The sequence below is a fragment of the Rutidosis leptorrhynchoides genome, chromosome 3, assembly GCF_046630445.1.
Source record: "Rutidosis leptorrhynchoides isolate AG116_Rl617_1_P2 chromosome 3, CSIRO_AGI_Rlap_v1, whole genome shotgun sequence".
In the NCBI taxonomy this organism is placed as follows: Eukaryota; Viridiplantae; Streptophyta; class Magnoliopsida; order Asterales; family Asteraceae; genus Rutidosis; species Rutidosis leptorrhynchoides.
This window is the reverse complement of record NC_092335.1, coordinates 336,594,007-336,608,785: the sequence shown is the minus strand read 5'-3', so window position 1 is coordinate 336,608,785 and position 14,779 is coordinate 336,594,007. Positions and strand designations below refer to the sequence as shown.

General features: G+C 33.5%; 1 pseudogene; it reads right to left on the bottom strand.

The window, feature by feature from the left end:
• LOC139901143 (myosin-6-like) overlaps nucleotides 1-14,779 on the bottom strand; it is a 137,410-nt pseudogene that overhangs the window by 41,478 nt on the left and 81,153 nt on the right.

Genomic DNA, 14,779 nt, shown 5'->3' with positions numbered 1-14,779 from the left:
ATCAACAGTTATATGTATACATATAACATTTATCTCTAAGAACTATGATCTTTCATTCTGAAATTCTGAAAAGCACCCAGTCTGCGAATTAATACTCTGAATGTTAAAAAAGCTGAATGAAGCAGCAGCAACTGTAGACAACCGTAAACGACCTTAATCGTCAGAAGTTTAATGATAAAGAATAGTATGTTGGAAAAGTTCAGAAAAGTTGGAACTGAAAAATGGATTGAGCTAACCATGAAGGAGACCAAGGACAAATACAAGGACCATACCCTATATTCAAATAATCCAGAAAATTCTGGATCCGTTGAAATCTTTAGAGAATATCTTGCTCCGAAGTCATGTTAAAATCTTGCGGAAAATCTTTCTCCATCAACCATCGAACTTAGAAATTCCAGAAATATCCTCATCAATATCTTCGATATTTCTGAGGATATTTTCATAAATATTCTTGTACGAAATTATATACCTCCTCGTGCTTCCTGTGTATCATTATATTGGAAACATTCAATAGAAAATTTAGTACCGAAAAGCAGATTATACGAAACTATGAAGAAAGCCGTGGACAAATCACCAAGAATAAGTTTGACTTCAAAGAATCCAAATGATTCAATGTCTGCTAAAGTCTTTAGTGAATATCTTGCTCCTTACTCTAAACCCTTGCAGACAATAGTTTTTATCATCCTTCGATATTAGAAATTTCAAGATATCATCATATCTATCATTATAAATATCCTCCATATTTCTGAAGATATTTTTTTTAATTATTCTTATCTAAAATCAATAATCTCTTCGTGCTATCAGTGTTACATCATATAGAAACTGCTAGTTTCTATATTCTGTAAACTTTCGAGATTAAAATATGAATGTTATTGAAGTAATGTTGGGAACTGATGCATGAATTAGTATAATATAATGACACTTGATCAACGTGATTATGTTACAGTAAGTCATGCTGAGTTTCTAATGAAACATGATGATTCACAGACTCTAACATCATCATGTGCCATGTTACATAACTCTTTCATTATGCTTAACTTCTGAACATATCAAGAAAGTATATTCTTGATAGTTCTATTCTCAGTGATTCTAGTAATTTGATAAATCAAATCGTGCTAATACATTAGTTCTTATTTAGAACACGATGTTTATTCGAAATTCCATACTTACGAATTCTGGACCGTTACTCTCTTTACTAGAGGACGGGAGGATAATAAAAAGGCAAAGAGATCCAAAATATAAGAGAAAATATAAAGTCCAATGACAACACCGAAATTACAAACCATGGATATCAGCACGTATAGCAATATAAAGACACGGGAGGATTATAAGTACAATAATCCCTAGAGCATAATAGAAATAAACAGATCCTTCAGGTGGTAGTTGGAAAAGAAGAACGATCATTGCGATAATTAGAATAAGAACAAGGATCAGAACAGGGTTAAGCATTTTCATAAATCTTTTGAAATTGGAAATTGAGTATAGAAGTGGTAAAAAAAAAAACAAATGGAAGGGAAAAGGTAAATTTATAAAGGAAATATCAGACATAGTAATCGGGGCAGATCACCATATTTAATTAAAGAGATCTTAATTTCCATAAATCCCGAAGAATCAGATCTTATAGATCTTCAAGATTTTCTTTTAAATCCCTTGAATTCCGGAATTCAAACCTGACTACGTCAAAAGTTAAAAACAAATCTTTGTTTCTCATTTTCACTCGTGCTCTTCGAATAATCAAATTGTTTTATCCATATTACTCAATGATGATAAAACTCTATTTATCAACTTATATTCGTCATGAAAATATTTTTATAGTTAGCCATGACGACCTCACTCAAATTTCGGGATGAAATTTCTTTAACGGGTAGGTACTGTGACGACCCGGAGATTTCCAATCAAATTTAAACTTAATCCTTATTTAATTTTGACACGATAAGCAAAGTCTGTGATGTTGAGTCTTAAAAAAAATTTGGAACTGTTTCATATGTTCAACTGACCTTCGACCATTCCTGACGATTCACGAATATGTGTTTTAAATAAACATGAATATATAAATGTATATGTATATATGCTAAAATGAAAACAATAAAATATAATTTAAACCTTAGAGTTAATTATATAAAATAAGAAACAAAATAAGTAAGTTGTAATTTAAAATGAATCTACGTATAAATATATGTAACTATTATATGTATATTGTAATTATGTATATAGTGCATAAATATTAAATTATATATTATAAAATTTGTAAACATTACATTACATAAGTAATAACTTGTAATATTAATACATAAAAAGTAATCACAAATTAAAATATAGTTGTTATGATAATAGTATTACTTTCATAAATATCAGTAATAATAATATTATGTTATGGATATGAAACATTATATATAAAAATTGTTATGTCATTATTTTCACTAGTAATATCATTATCATTAATAATATAAATAATATAATATTATGATTAACATCATTGTTATAACTAGTATAAAGCTATAATGTTAGATATTCTGATAAATATTAGTATTATTATTAGGCATGATGATTATTAATGTTATTAGTATTTAATTTTTTTTTTTTGTAATTGTATCAGTGTTTTATTTATATCATTTTTATTATCATTATTATTAATTATTTTCAACCGGATCAAGGAATATCAATATTATTGTTAGTATCTTTATCAATATTATTATCATTATAATCAGTAACATTTTTAAGTATTAATTGTTAATATTAATATTAATATTTCAATTATTATTATTATTAATAGTATTTGTTTTATAATATCAATTGTTTTCTTACTAATATATTTAAATTATATAAATAAACTGTAATTATAAAAGGAACGTGTATGTTGAGAATCAACCTAAGATAGGTAATTCAGCCCAGTACAAAAATCCTTAGATAACAGATATAATCAATATTATTTAGATTATTATTATTAATATAATCTTAATTATTAATTAGTAATTAAGATATTTTATATAATGCTAGATATATACAAGCACAAGAGACAGATAGCTGTCTTCCTCCCTATTTTATTCTGTATGCTCGTGACACCACAAAACCCAATTGTTATATACCAAATCAACTATCTGTTTTTGGGAAGAAAGTCATACAATTAATTTTTTTCAGCTTCTTTATCAAATATACATCACTCCCATCTATATTTTTATTTTTTTTACGAATTAATCAGAAGCAGAGAAACACCCTGACCACTGTACGAACTATTGTAATTCATAACTCAATTCTGAATCAATTGTCAAAATCTAAAAATGCCAAAGTGTTAGGAATCCTTTATCTAACCTTTCTTCAAAATCTTGTCTTTCAATTCTCGGTATTCAATTCGAATTTCGAAGTCAAAGTATTTAAATTAAAAAGTCAAAGTTTGTTCATCACTCAAATTCGAGGTCTCTGAGATGATTCGAGTTAAATTGATGATACCAATAGTTTTTATGAACGATTTACAATCAAATTTGTGTTATACACTTTGTCCTAAACTTCTTCAAAATTGAAATCAATTTTTTTTTTAAAGTATAGCAGCAATGGTACAGCGCAACTTTTATAACTGTTTTAACCATCCCAAGGTAGCCCAAGTGGTTTTGGCCCTGAGATCCTTGCAAGAGGTCTCAGGTTCAATTCTTGGGGTGGCCAGGGAAGGGTTGGAAACAGCCAGGGAGTATTCCTGATGGGCTGCGTACACTAGAGTATGGGGTCGGATTACTCGCCCTTCCCGGGTAACCCAAACAGGGAAAACCTTACAACTTTTTATAACTGTTTTACGAAATAGACACAAGTAATCGAAACTACATTATATGGTTGAATGATCGAAGTCGAATATGCCCCTTTTTATTAAGTCTGGTAATCTAAGAATTAGGGAACAGACACCCTAATTGACGCGAACTCTAAAGATAGATCTATCGGGCCCAACAAGCCCCATCCAAAGTGCCAGATGCTTTAGTACTTTGAAATTTATATCATGTCCGAAGGAGGATCCCGGAATGATGGGGATATTCTTATATGCATATTGTGAATGTCGGTTACCAGGTGTTCAATCCATATGAATGATATTTTTGTCTCTATGCATGGGACGTATGTTTATGTGAAATGGAAATATGAAATCTTGTGGTCTATTAAAAATTATGAAATGTTTATTTATGATAAACTAATGAACTCACCAACCCTTTTGGTTGACACTTGAAAGCATGTTTATTCTCAGGTACGAAAGAAATCTTCTGCTGTGCATTTGATCATTTTAAAGATATTACTTGGAGTCATTCATGACATATTTTAAAAGACGTTGCATTCGGGTCATTGAGTTTATCAAGATCATTATTAAGTAAATTATAGTTGGATATATTATGAAATGGTATGCATGTCTGTCAACTTTAGATGTAATGAAAGATTGTCTTTTCAAAACGAATGCAATGTTTGTAAAATGTATCATATAGAGGTCAAGTACCTCGCGATGTAATCAACTGTTGTAAATTGGTTATAATCGATATGGACTTCGTCCGGATGGATTAGGACGGGTCCTTTCATATACAACCACGGAAAAGGAGCTCCTGGCGGTTGTTTATGCGTTTGATAAATTTCGGTCATATTTGGTGTTGTCCAAAACCATTGTTTACACGGACCATTCGGCCCTTAGGTACTTATTCTCGAAACTAAATGTAAAGCATCGTCTCATACGTTGGGTTCTTTTACTTCAAGAATTTGACATTGAAATATGTGACAAGAGAGGAGCCGAGAATCTAGTTGCTGATCATCTATCCTAACTTGAAAACCCTGAGTTAGATAAACTCGATGATACAATCATCAAGGACACATTTCCCGACGAATCTCTAATGAGGGTTGAAAAGGAATCTGAAATCCCTTGGTTTGCCCATTTTGCAAACTATCTTGCTTCAGGCATTCTTCAAAAAGGACTTTCTTATCAACAAAAGAAGAAATTATTTGCGGATTTGAAGTCCTATTTCTGGGAACACCCTAACCTATTTCGTGTTGGTGCGGATCAAGTGATTCGCCGTTGTGTGTGCGGAAAAGAGGATCAACAAATTCTTGAGCATTGCCATCAAGGGCCAACCGGCGGTCATTTCGGACCAAACCACACCGCAAGAAAAATCCTTGACTCGGGCTTTTATTGGCCCACGATCTTCAAAGATGCCCATAGTTTCGTTCAGAATTGCGATGCATGCCAACCAATGGGTAACATATCAAAAAGGGATGAGATGCCTCAAAACGGCATCCAAGTTTGTGAAGTCTTTGATATTTGGGGAATCGATTTCATGGGACCATTTCCAAGTTCCCATAAGTGCAAGTACATCTTAGTAGCCGTTGACTATGTGTCCAAGTGGGCTGAAGCAAAAGCTTTGCCTACAAATGATGCTAGGGTGGTGGTGAACTTCTTGAAAAATCTCTTCTCGTGCTTTGGAATCCCAAAGGCGCTCATATCCGATCGAGGAACGCATTTTGCCAACAACCTTCTTGAAAAGGTGTTGAAGAAGTATGGCGTAACTCATCGTTTGTCTACTCCGTACCACCCACAAACGAGTGGTCAAGTAGAGAACACAAATCGTGCCTTGAAACACATACTTGAGAAGACGGTTGATAACAACCCTAAGATTTGGCAACGCAAGTTAGATGACGCGTTGTGGGCTTTTCGAACTGCGTTTAAAACACCTATCGGTACCACACCATTTAAACTTGTATATGGTAAAGCGTGCCATCTACCGGTTGAAGTAGAACATCGAGCATACTGGGCGTTGAAGCTTTGTAATTTGGACATGGAAAAGGCCGGAGAAAACCGATTCATGCAAATGCATGAATTGGAGGAGTTAAGGTTAGAAGCGTACGAGAATTCGAGCTCGTATAAGGAGAAAACGAAACGGTGGCATGATGCCAGATTGAAGGAAGTGAAAGAGTTTAAAACCGGTGATAAGGTTTTGGTTTTTAACTCAAGGTTTAAATTTTCTCCCGGAAAGTTGAGGTCCCGATGGACGGGACCTTATTTAGTGAAACAAGCATTCCCGTCGGGGTACGTTGAGTTGTTTGGAAAAGAAAATACCTTTAAGGTGAATGGTCATCACTTGAAACTCTATTTCGATAGAGTTAACACAACGGTTTGAGATGACATCACCCTATTCCCCAAGGCTAATTAGCTTGGGACGGAGTCGCGTGAAAGACTCACTAATAAACTTCACACTTTGTATATAGTTCCACCTGTATGATAGATTTTAGTGTTGTAATTTAATTTTTCGAGTTTTAATGCGAGCCAAGTGATTTAGACACATTACAAACTGAACTAAAGGTGAAAAACATCGAAAACTGGTGAACCAGGGCCAGATGCGCCGCATCTGTCATGGATGCGCCGCATCTGAAGGCATGAAAATCCCGAAGGTTTTGGATGCGTCTCATAGAGGCAATGCGCCTCATTTTTAAGGCAGATGCGCCGCATTTTATTTTTTTCCTGGTGCCCTTTTAAACTGACGGATGCGCCGCATTTATCCCCAGATGCGCCGCATCTGGGGTATTTTCCTCCTGGTCTGCACGATAACTTACACAAATATGGTTGTAAACTCCATTTTTTCATAATTTCACACACAAAACCGAACCCCATTCCATTTTCTCTCAAAACATTCATCTGTAAACATAAAATCAACCGTTTAATCCCATCTTTAAACAACAAATCCGACTATTAACATGGGAAAGGTAAGATTACTCTCCATTTCTTCATGATTTTTATGTTCTTCATTCTTCAATTCGGATTTTTCTTGTTCTAAGTGTGGGGATGTTTGAATCTTCATGTGTTGGTCCTATTATGCTTGTAATGTTGCTATTAATCCTTATTCATGCTCTAATTTGATGATTACATGCTTAAATCTTCAATTTGTAAATTAGGGTTCTTGATGAAATTTGGGGGTTTCGAATTTTTGACCATTACTTGTTTAAATTGAGATGTTTTAATGTTTAACTACTTGTTTACACTAGCAAAATGCTATGAATCCTTGCTGAATCACATAATTTTGTATAAATTGAAATCTAGGGTTCTTAATTTGGGGATTTTGACTTGTGTTGACTTGTTGTTATTCTAAGTGGAATTGATGCAATACATTACTAATGCTAAATTCATTTATGCCTTAACTTAGTGTTTATTCGATTTGAAAGATTACATTTGAGAGTTAAAGCATTGTATGCGTTAGGCTTTTTGGTGAAATGTTGGCTTGGCTTGACTTTAAAGTTTAAATGTAGATCGCATATTGTTAGACAAGATTATTGTTGAATGCTTATGGTTTAATATGTTATGACATTGAAAGTTTTGGTGAAATTAAACATGTTTTGTATGGTTATGCTTGTAAAAGTGTCTCTAATCATATGACATACTAGTACATGTTTGTTGAAGATGGAACAAGTCCGTACCATGATAGGATTATGTTTGGCATGTAGTTCAAGAGATTATTAGATATGTATAATATAACATGTTTAAACTTATTCTAAATGGTTTCGGTGTATAAATTGTGGCTAATGTTAGGTTTTGGATTTGGATTTCTAACGCTAATCAATTTGGTTTGTTTTGTTTGGTTTTGTTTTCTCTAATTTGATTGTTTGTAGGATAAAAGGAAGGAACAAGTTTATGAATGTCCATCAACTAGGAAGAGAAAAGGAAAGGAACCCGCTCAACAAACTCAATAAGAAAGTGAAGAGGAGCAAGAGAGTGAAGAAGAGTTCATGGAAGCATGGAAATACACCGGTCAAGCTATGCAAATTCCTTATCAACGAACTGGAGATAAATGGATCAATGATATCTTGGAAGATCCTCATTATTGCAAGAAGGCAATGAAAGTTAAAGCAAAAGCGATCCATCCCGGGAGATATATTGATTGGTCACCATTAGTGGAGGCAAATAAATTAATGAACATTCGAGCAGTTCTTCGAATCCCATACGACGGAAGAATTGTTAGAGCTTGGGAACAATTATTTAGTTTAAAAGAAGATATTTATCCATTGATCACTATTGAGTTTCTAGCCACCTTGAGGTGTTGTTTTGGTTCTCCGTGTAATAATTCTTTTAGGAGGTTCAGATTAGGTGGTAAAGACTGGACAATGACACTCTTACAATTTGTTCATGCTCTTGGTATCTATAAGGGAATGCCCGTCAACATACTCTCAAATTACTTCGTCAATTATGAATATTATGTTTCCAACTTTGACCATGCAACTGCATGGAGTAACATGAGCAATGCAGCCTATAGCGCAAGCAAGAATCCATGCACCAAAATAAATGACTACAGAAAGAGGTGCATTCAAAGGTTTATCTCAAGCACCATTAATTTCAGAAAAGATAGTAGTGAAAAAGTCACAAATCTGGATATTTGGTATGTGGATCGAATTTGGAACAAAGCCCATGTTCATATTCCTAGAATGATTCTTACTTTCTTGTTGGGTGAAAAAGGTAAAAAGAAGATTAGCCCAAACAGCTGGGGGCATTTTGTTACCTTAATTGCAAAATTTTACAACATTGACATGCATGGTTTGGAGAAGAGAGAAATGGATGCATTTGACACCCAGTTTTACATTGGGGCAAAAATCATGAAAAGGGGTTCAGATAAGTTGTTAAGAAGATATGTGGATACACAACCTGCTGCTCAGCCGGAGGAAGGAGGTGATGTTCCTATGGAGGGACAAGTGCACCATGAAGTTGGTACAGGTGCAAGTGGTTCGGGTCCACCGGGTAACTGGGAATCATACATGAACACCCAATTTTCAGAATTACGACTTCATCATACTCAGGAAACTCAGAGAACAATTGACCATTATGATATAGTTTTTCAAGATTTGAGGGGGCACATTGACGAGGGGAATGATAGGACTTGGTACACTCAAGCCGGGCAGCAAGCTCAGCTTAACTGGATACATGATCAGACCGTGTCATATGCTGCAGATCCCGCTAACTACTCTCCCTCTCCTTGGCCGGCATACGACCCATGGGTCAGAATGAGTGATCCCTATCCGCCTCCTTATCCTCCTGCATACCCCCTAACCCTCCTGCTCAAGCGACCGATCAAGGGTACAACCCTTCAGTATTTCAGGACGATGACTCAGCAAACCAAAATGAAGGTGGAGCTGGACCAAGCAGCTCATTTTGGGGATTTTTCTAACCCTTGATTTGTGTTCGTAGGTTTATATTGATGACTTCCGTGGATGATGGTTTGTTTCTTTGATGATTTGAATAATGTTGGTTATGTTTGAAAACAATTTATTTCGTTTGGCTTGTTTAGGATTATGGTAATTTGGATTGTGATGTAATTTGCTTGATTTGACATCCTTAGGTTTTTATAAGTGGGGTATTTCCGGTACATGGAGAACCACCCCATTGTTTTTATGAAATGCTTGCTTGGTTTGGTTTGATACAGGTGAGCATTGTGCTATATGCTGCATTTTTACAAAGACTGGCATTAAGTTCAGCACATACTTGATTGGTGATTGTTTTGTGGTTGCAAGAAGTGGATGATGTTCTTATGCTGGCATTCAGTTCAGCGCCATCATCCCGTACACTTCGGTTTTAAACCTAAAAAGTAATAACTCTCTTATACACTATTTGACCCTCTTGAATTTAATTTTTCTGATTTCATGTAACGAGGGCGATACATGAACTCAAGTGTGGGAAGGAAGTTATAAATTCTTTCGGGTTTTGATTTTGGTTAAAAAGGCTTAAAATGGTGAAATTTTTTGAACTTTTATCTTCATAAATTCCAATTTTATTTAAAATTTGTAGATTTTAAAACTAGGTGTATACACTGAAATTATTATCACAAAACAAATTAAGAAACAACCAAATGATTGAGTTTATTTTGTTAAAAATCATAAAACTAGTAGTCATATAAAAGAGATAATCATCATGCTATACCACATTCTTAATGAAAGGAATCATCAAGTACTTTGTTGTTCTAACAATCTAATCCAATGCTCATCTATGTAATGATTGTGAAGGATGTCAAGTCTTCCAATGACACACTTGCTAACCTATGTTAGAAGATGTAGTCCAGAACAGCTGTAGGTTGATGAAAAATCTTGAAAAGTCATCCCTATAATCAGCTGGAAATCTACCTCACCTCAGCAGCCGGTGGTCCAGAACAGCTGGTGGTCAGACTTATCCTAACCATGAGATGGATCTGTCTTGTACAATGGGAGGGGCACAGTGCAAATTAGCTTTTAAGACTAATGAATCTAATCCCCAGATGGATGATCTCTGTAAAGATCAACCGCATCTATGTTGACTGCGGTCAACATACATATGACATAACAAATTGAGGTGTGCAAACTCATGGTTCACCGTTGATATTTGGACATGATATAGTTTCTTCTAAAACTTATACTATTTTATGAACTATATTATGTAAAACCATTTTTTAGGGCATCCGGTTTCAAGTTCCATGATACTTCAATCATGGGGGCGAATAGCTTGCTAAGCGTCGACTGAGACTTCGGTTTTCAGTTACCCTCAACCGGACTTTGAGGTTAAAACCGGAAAACTTGATTAGTGTAAAAACTAATATGAATATTTTTCAAAATATCAAATGTTTTTCGCAAAGGTCCTAATTTCCTTAAGGATCCAAATTTTCAAGAAATGTGGACTTTAAAACCCACCTTTCGACTTTGGTGTGATTTCAATTCGCGTGAGTACTCAAAAGGTGTGTGTATACTCAAACGCGTGCGTGTGTTACATTGTGAAATAAATAAAAAAGTGTGAGTGTGATCCGAGTGTGTGTTTTGTGTACTTTGTGTGACTAGTGTAAACTTGTGTATTATATCGTGTGAGTGTGATTCCCATTTTTGTGTTCTCAATTAAATGCGTGTGTTCACTATAGTAAATTTCGATTTCTTGTAAGTCTTGCTTGAGGACAAGCAAGGTTTAAGTGTGGGAATTTTGATAATGCCAAAATCATACATATTTATTGTCGTTATTTCAATATCTATTTGTATGTAATTGTTGTATGTATGTATTGTAATTCATGTATATTTGTAAAAGTCCATTGTGATTGAATAAATGAAGACCAACAGCGAAAATGATGCTTAAAATGAAGTCTGATAACGAAAACAGCCCAGAAATACACTTCCAAACTCAGATAAGACGCATCACAAAAGGGATGAGGCGCATCTATATGCGTGTTTTTGCCGAAGATTCAGATAAGGCGTTTTAAGGCCATGAGACGCATGTAAAAGACCAGATGCGGCGCATCTGATATGGGATGCGGCGCATCCCTTGCCTGCCGACAGTTCCTGAGTGCTAAATGAGCTGGATTAAACAAAGTTTAAAGGAATGCGGCGCATCTAGTCTAAGATGCGGCGCATCTGATCAAATTCTGGCCAGTTTACCTAACTTTTGAGCCTATTTAAGAGAGCCTTTGATTCGTTCTTTCAGACACCTTCACTGTTACATCCTCTCTCAGTTTCAATACGTTTTTTTCAAAGCTCAAGGAAGGCTACAAGTCAATCTCCATTCTTTCAACATCAAGATTAAGCTAGGATTATTCATCGCAATCGGTATTATCGTTCTATATCTTTTAAACATGAATTCAATTTGTATTAACTGTTCCATTAGTTCTATTATGATTATGTTTGGTTAAAAGTCTTGTGTGTTTGCTTCAATGTAAGATTTATGGCTTGGGATTGTTCTATACTTTGATGTTATGCTAGGTATATATATGTTTGATTGATTAAATCATCTAGTCCAACTACAAGAACCATAATTATGATTATTTAGTTCATCACTTCAATTACATAAATTGTAAACCAATTAATGTGAGTTAACTCGGTGAACAATTTATGCTTCAATACAACTAGTAATCTAGATGGTAAGATACATAAGTTTAAGTGATTTAGTTATGTGTTATTACCGGTAATTGAAGTAGTCCCAAAGCAACATAGTCATGAAATTACCTCAAGTAATTGTTGTAATTTAGGTTTTTTTTTTGAGTTTAACCGGGTTGGGTCTAGTTAGTTAATCAATCTAAATCACCATGTTCTTTCAAAAGATTCATTGTTGTAACCATCCTTGTATCCTAGTTCAATTATGTAAGTTATGACTTGGTTTATGTGAGTTTATCAAAGGCCATAGCTTATACTTCAACACCTAGTGACTTAGCCACCTATATGTGAGTATAGGATGTTAATTGAATGATATCTAGGATATACAATCATGAAATTTACTTAGAGTGATCTTAGTAAACTAGGTTTTATGTGAATTCAACCACGAAAGAATCCTGTTGATTAAACATAGTTATTAAGTTTATAGATATTGTGAAATTGATATAAACTGCTCTATTGTAACTATTACATAATGGTTTTAATTATAAAAGAACAATCCCTGTCATTTATCAAGCATAGAAGTAAACACCACATTCTCATTCTTGTTATTCATTATATTTATTTACTGTTTCATTAAACAAAAATACAACTTCAAACACAAACCCCCATTTAGAATAATTAATCGTTATAAAGTCCTTAAAACAAAATTCTCCCTGTGGTTCGAACTGGTCAATTTACTTGCTAGTTACTACATGATCGGGTTTAGTTGCCTGTATTATGTGTTAATTATTGAGCATATTGTCTACATTTTAAAGGTTACGTCTTGACACATCAGTTGTAAACTAAAGCATTTCATAGCAATACTTTCATAAAATGAAGTTCAATACATACACGGTGTTTGTCAATAGCTGACTGCCTCAAGGAACTATCAAATCTCTTCATACTCGTTGAACTATTCTGCGATTCCTGCAGATTACATAATTGTTCTTTTGGTCAAATAAAAAAGACAGATTGCATAACTCGGAAAAAATCGCCGAGTACTCGGTTAAAACTCAATCAACCCTCAGTCAACGGGGATTACTCGGGATTACTCTGCCAAAACACATTCAAAATCGGTCAAAGTCAAACTTGGTCAACATCCGATTACTCACTAAAAAGTCCCGACCGAGTACTGATTTTTGGAACCTAAGTAATATAGATACAAAGCCTCGTGGAATGTTGCAATGAATGAATCTTATAACTTACAAGGTGGCCGTTCTCTGGAACAGGACCAGAAACCTGACTCTGCAAGATATTATAACTTTTTATAAACAAAATAATTTTAGAAATTGACCAAATAAGACATTGTTATACACTGACATTTTACCTTAGATGAGAATGAGAAACGGCTTTTGGAAGCTGATGATGTTAACATGACTTGTTGTCGTAAAATCTGTTCTTCTGTCTCCATTTCATTGATCTTTTCTTGAAGCCTAGAGTAAGAAAAAAAATATGAGGAACCACATAATCAAGTACACGTTACCACTTAAGATTAATATAGTAGAGTAATAATTATTATCAACAATAACAACAACAAAACCCAATACCACAATGAGTGGTATATGGGGAGGTGATGATGTTTTTAGTTGAATGATTATTTGAGGAACCTAAAACCCCACTTGTTAATTTTCTACTCAACTTACTTAATATACGAACTGGACTCTAAATCGTTATGGGCTTGAAGTAATTTTGTTTGGGCTATCTATTATTGGGCTTGTATCACCAAACCATCTCCTATAAATTGTTACAGCTATGTTTCAAATTTCCTATTACTTCATCTGATTTAAAAAAAAAATTCAATATGATAATAATGACTAGGTTATGATGAAGAAAGCTAGTAATGACAAGTGATGATGATGGAAATAGACGAGAATTATGATGTACATAAAATAACGTTTTTGATGATTAATGGCGGTATTAAGATAAAGACGATGATAAATCATGAAGAACAATTATGAGATACGTTGTAGGATAGATGATGATTGATAATGATATAGATGATAGATGATAGATGATAGTTTAAGTAATGTGAAAAACGAAGGTGATTTATTACGTGTAGAGATGTGTGTGATCTTATGATGCCACAATCTAATAAGGTTTCGTTGATGAAGAAGAGAAAGGAGGAGAAGAAAGAGCTTCAATCGGCTATTGCTACATTAAGGAATTAAATGCAGCAGAAGAGAATGGATTTGGTTGAGGGATTTGATTATGTGAATTCGAATGATGTAGGTGATATAGGGAGTTCGGTGACTACATCTTTATTGTCTAGGATTAAAGGGAAACAGATAGAGATAGATTATATATTATATTACGGGTTACAATTTCAGAAAAGAAGTAACGGAGCAGTGGTCTTGGTGTGTTGGGTTTAAACGAGAGGTCACTGGTTCTAGTCCGGTATGGGGCATTTTTTTAGGAAAGCTTGGGAAGGTATATTTGATTACCAAAAATTATTATTATTATTATTATTTTTTATCACTTATTATTATTATTATTACGATTATAGTAATTATAATTATTATTAACATTGTTATTAATAATATTACTATCATAACTAGTTATTATTATCACTTAGTATTATTATTATTACTAATATTAATAAAAGTATTATTATTATCATTATGTTAATATTATTAATATGACTACTAGTATCGTTAATACAATTTTATTAATATTATCATTATTATTATTAATATAATTATTAGTGTTGTTATTACTTAACTTATTATCATTAGTAGTAAAAGTATTATTGTAATTATTATTATTATCAGTATTAATACTACTATTATTATTATTACTAAAAGTATCATTTTAATTAAAATTGTCAAAATTATCATTTTATTAAAACTATCTTTTTAATTGACATTTTGATTGAAGTGATTATACTTATTTAATTTATCATTATTAGAAATTATTATTATCTTTATTATCA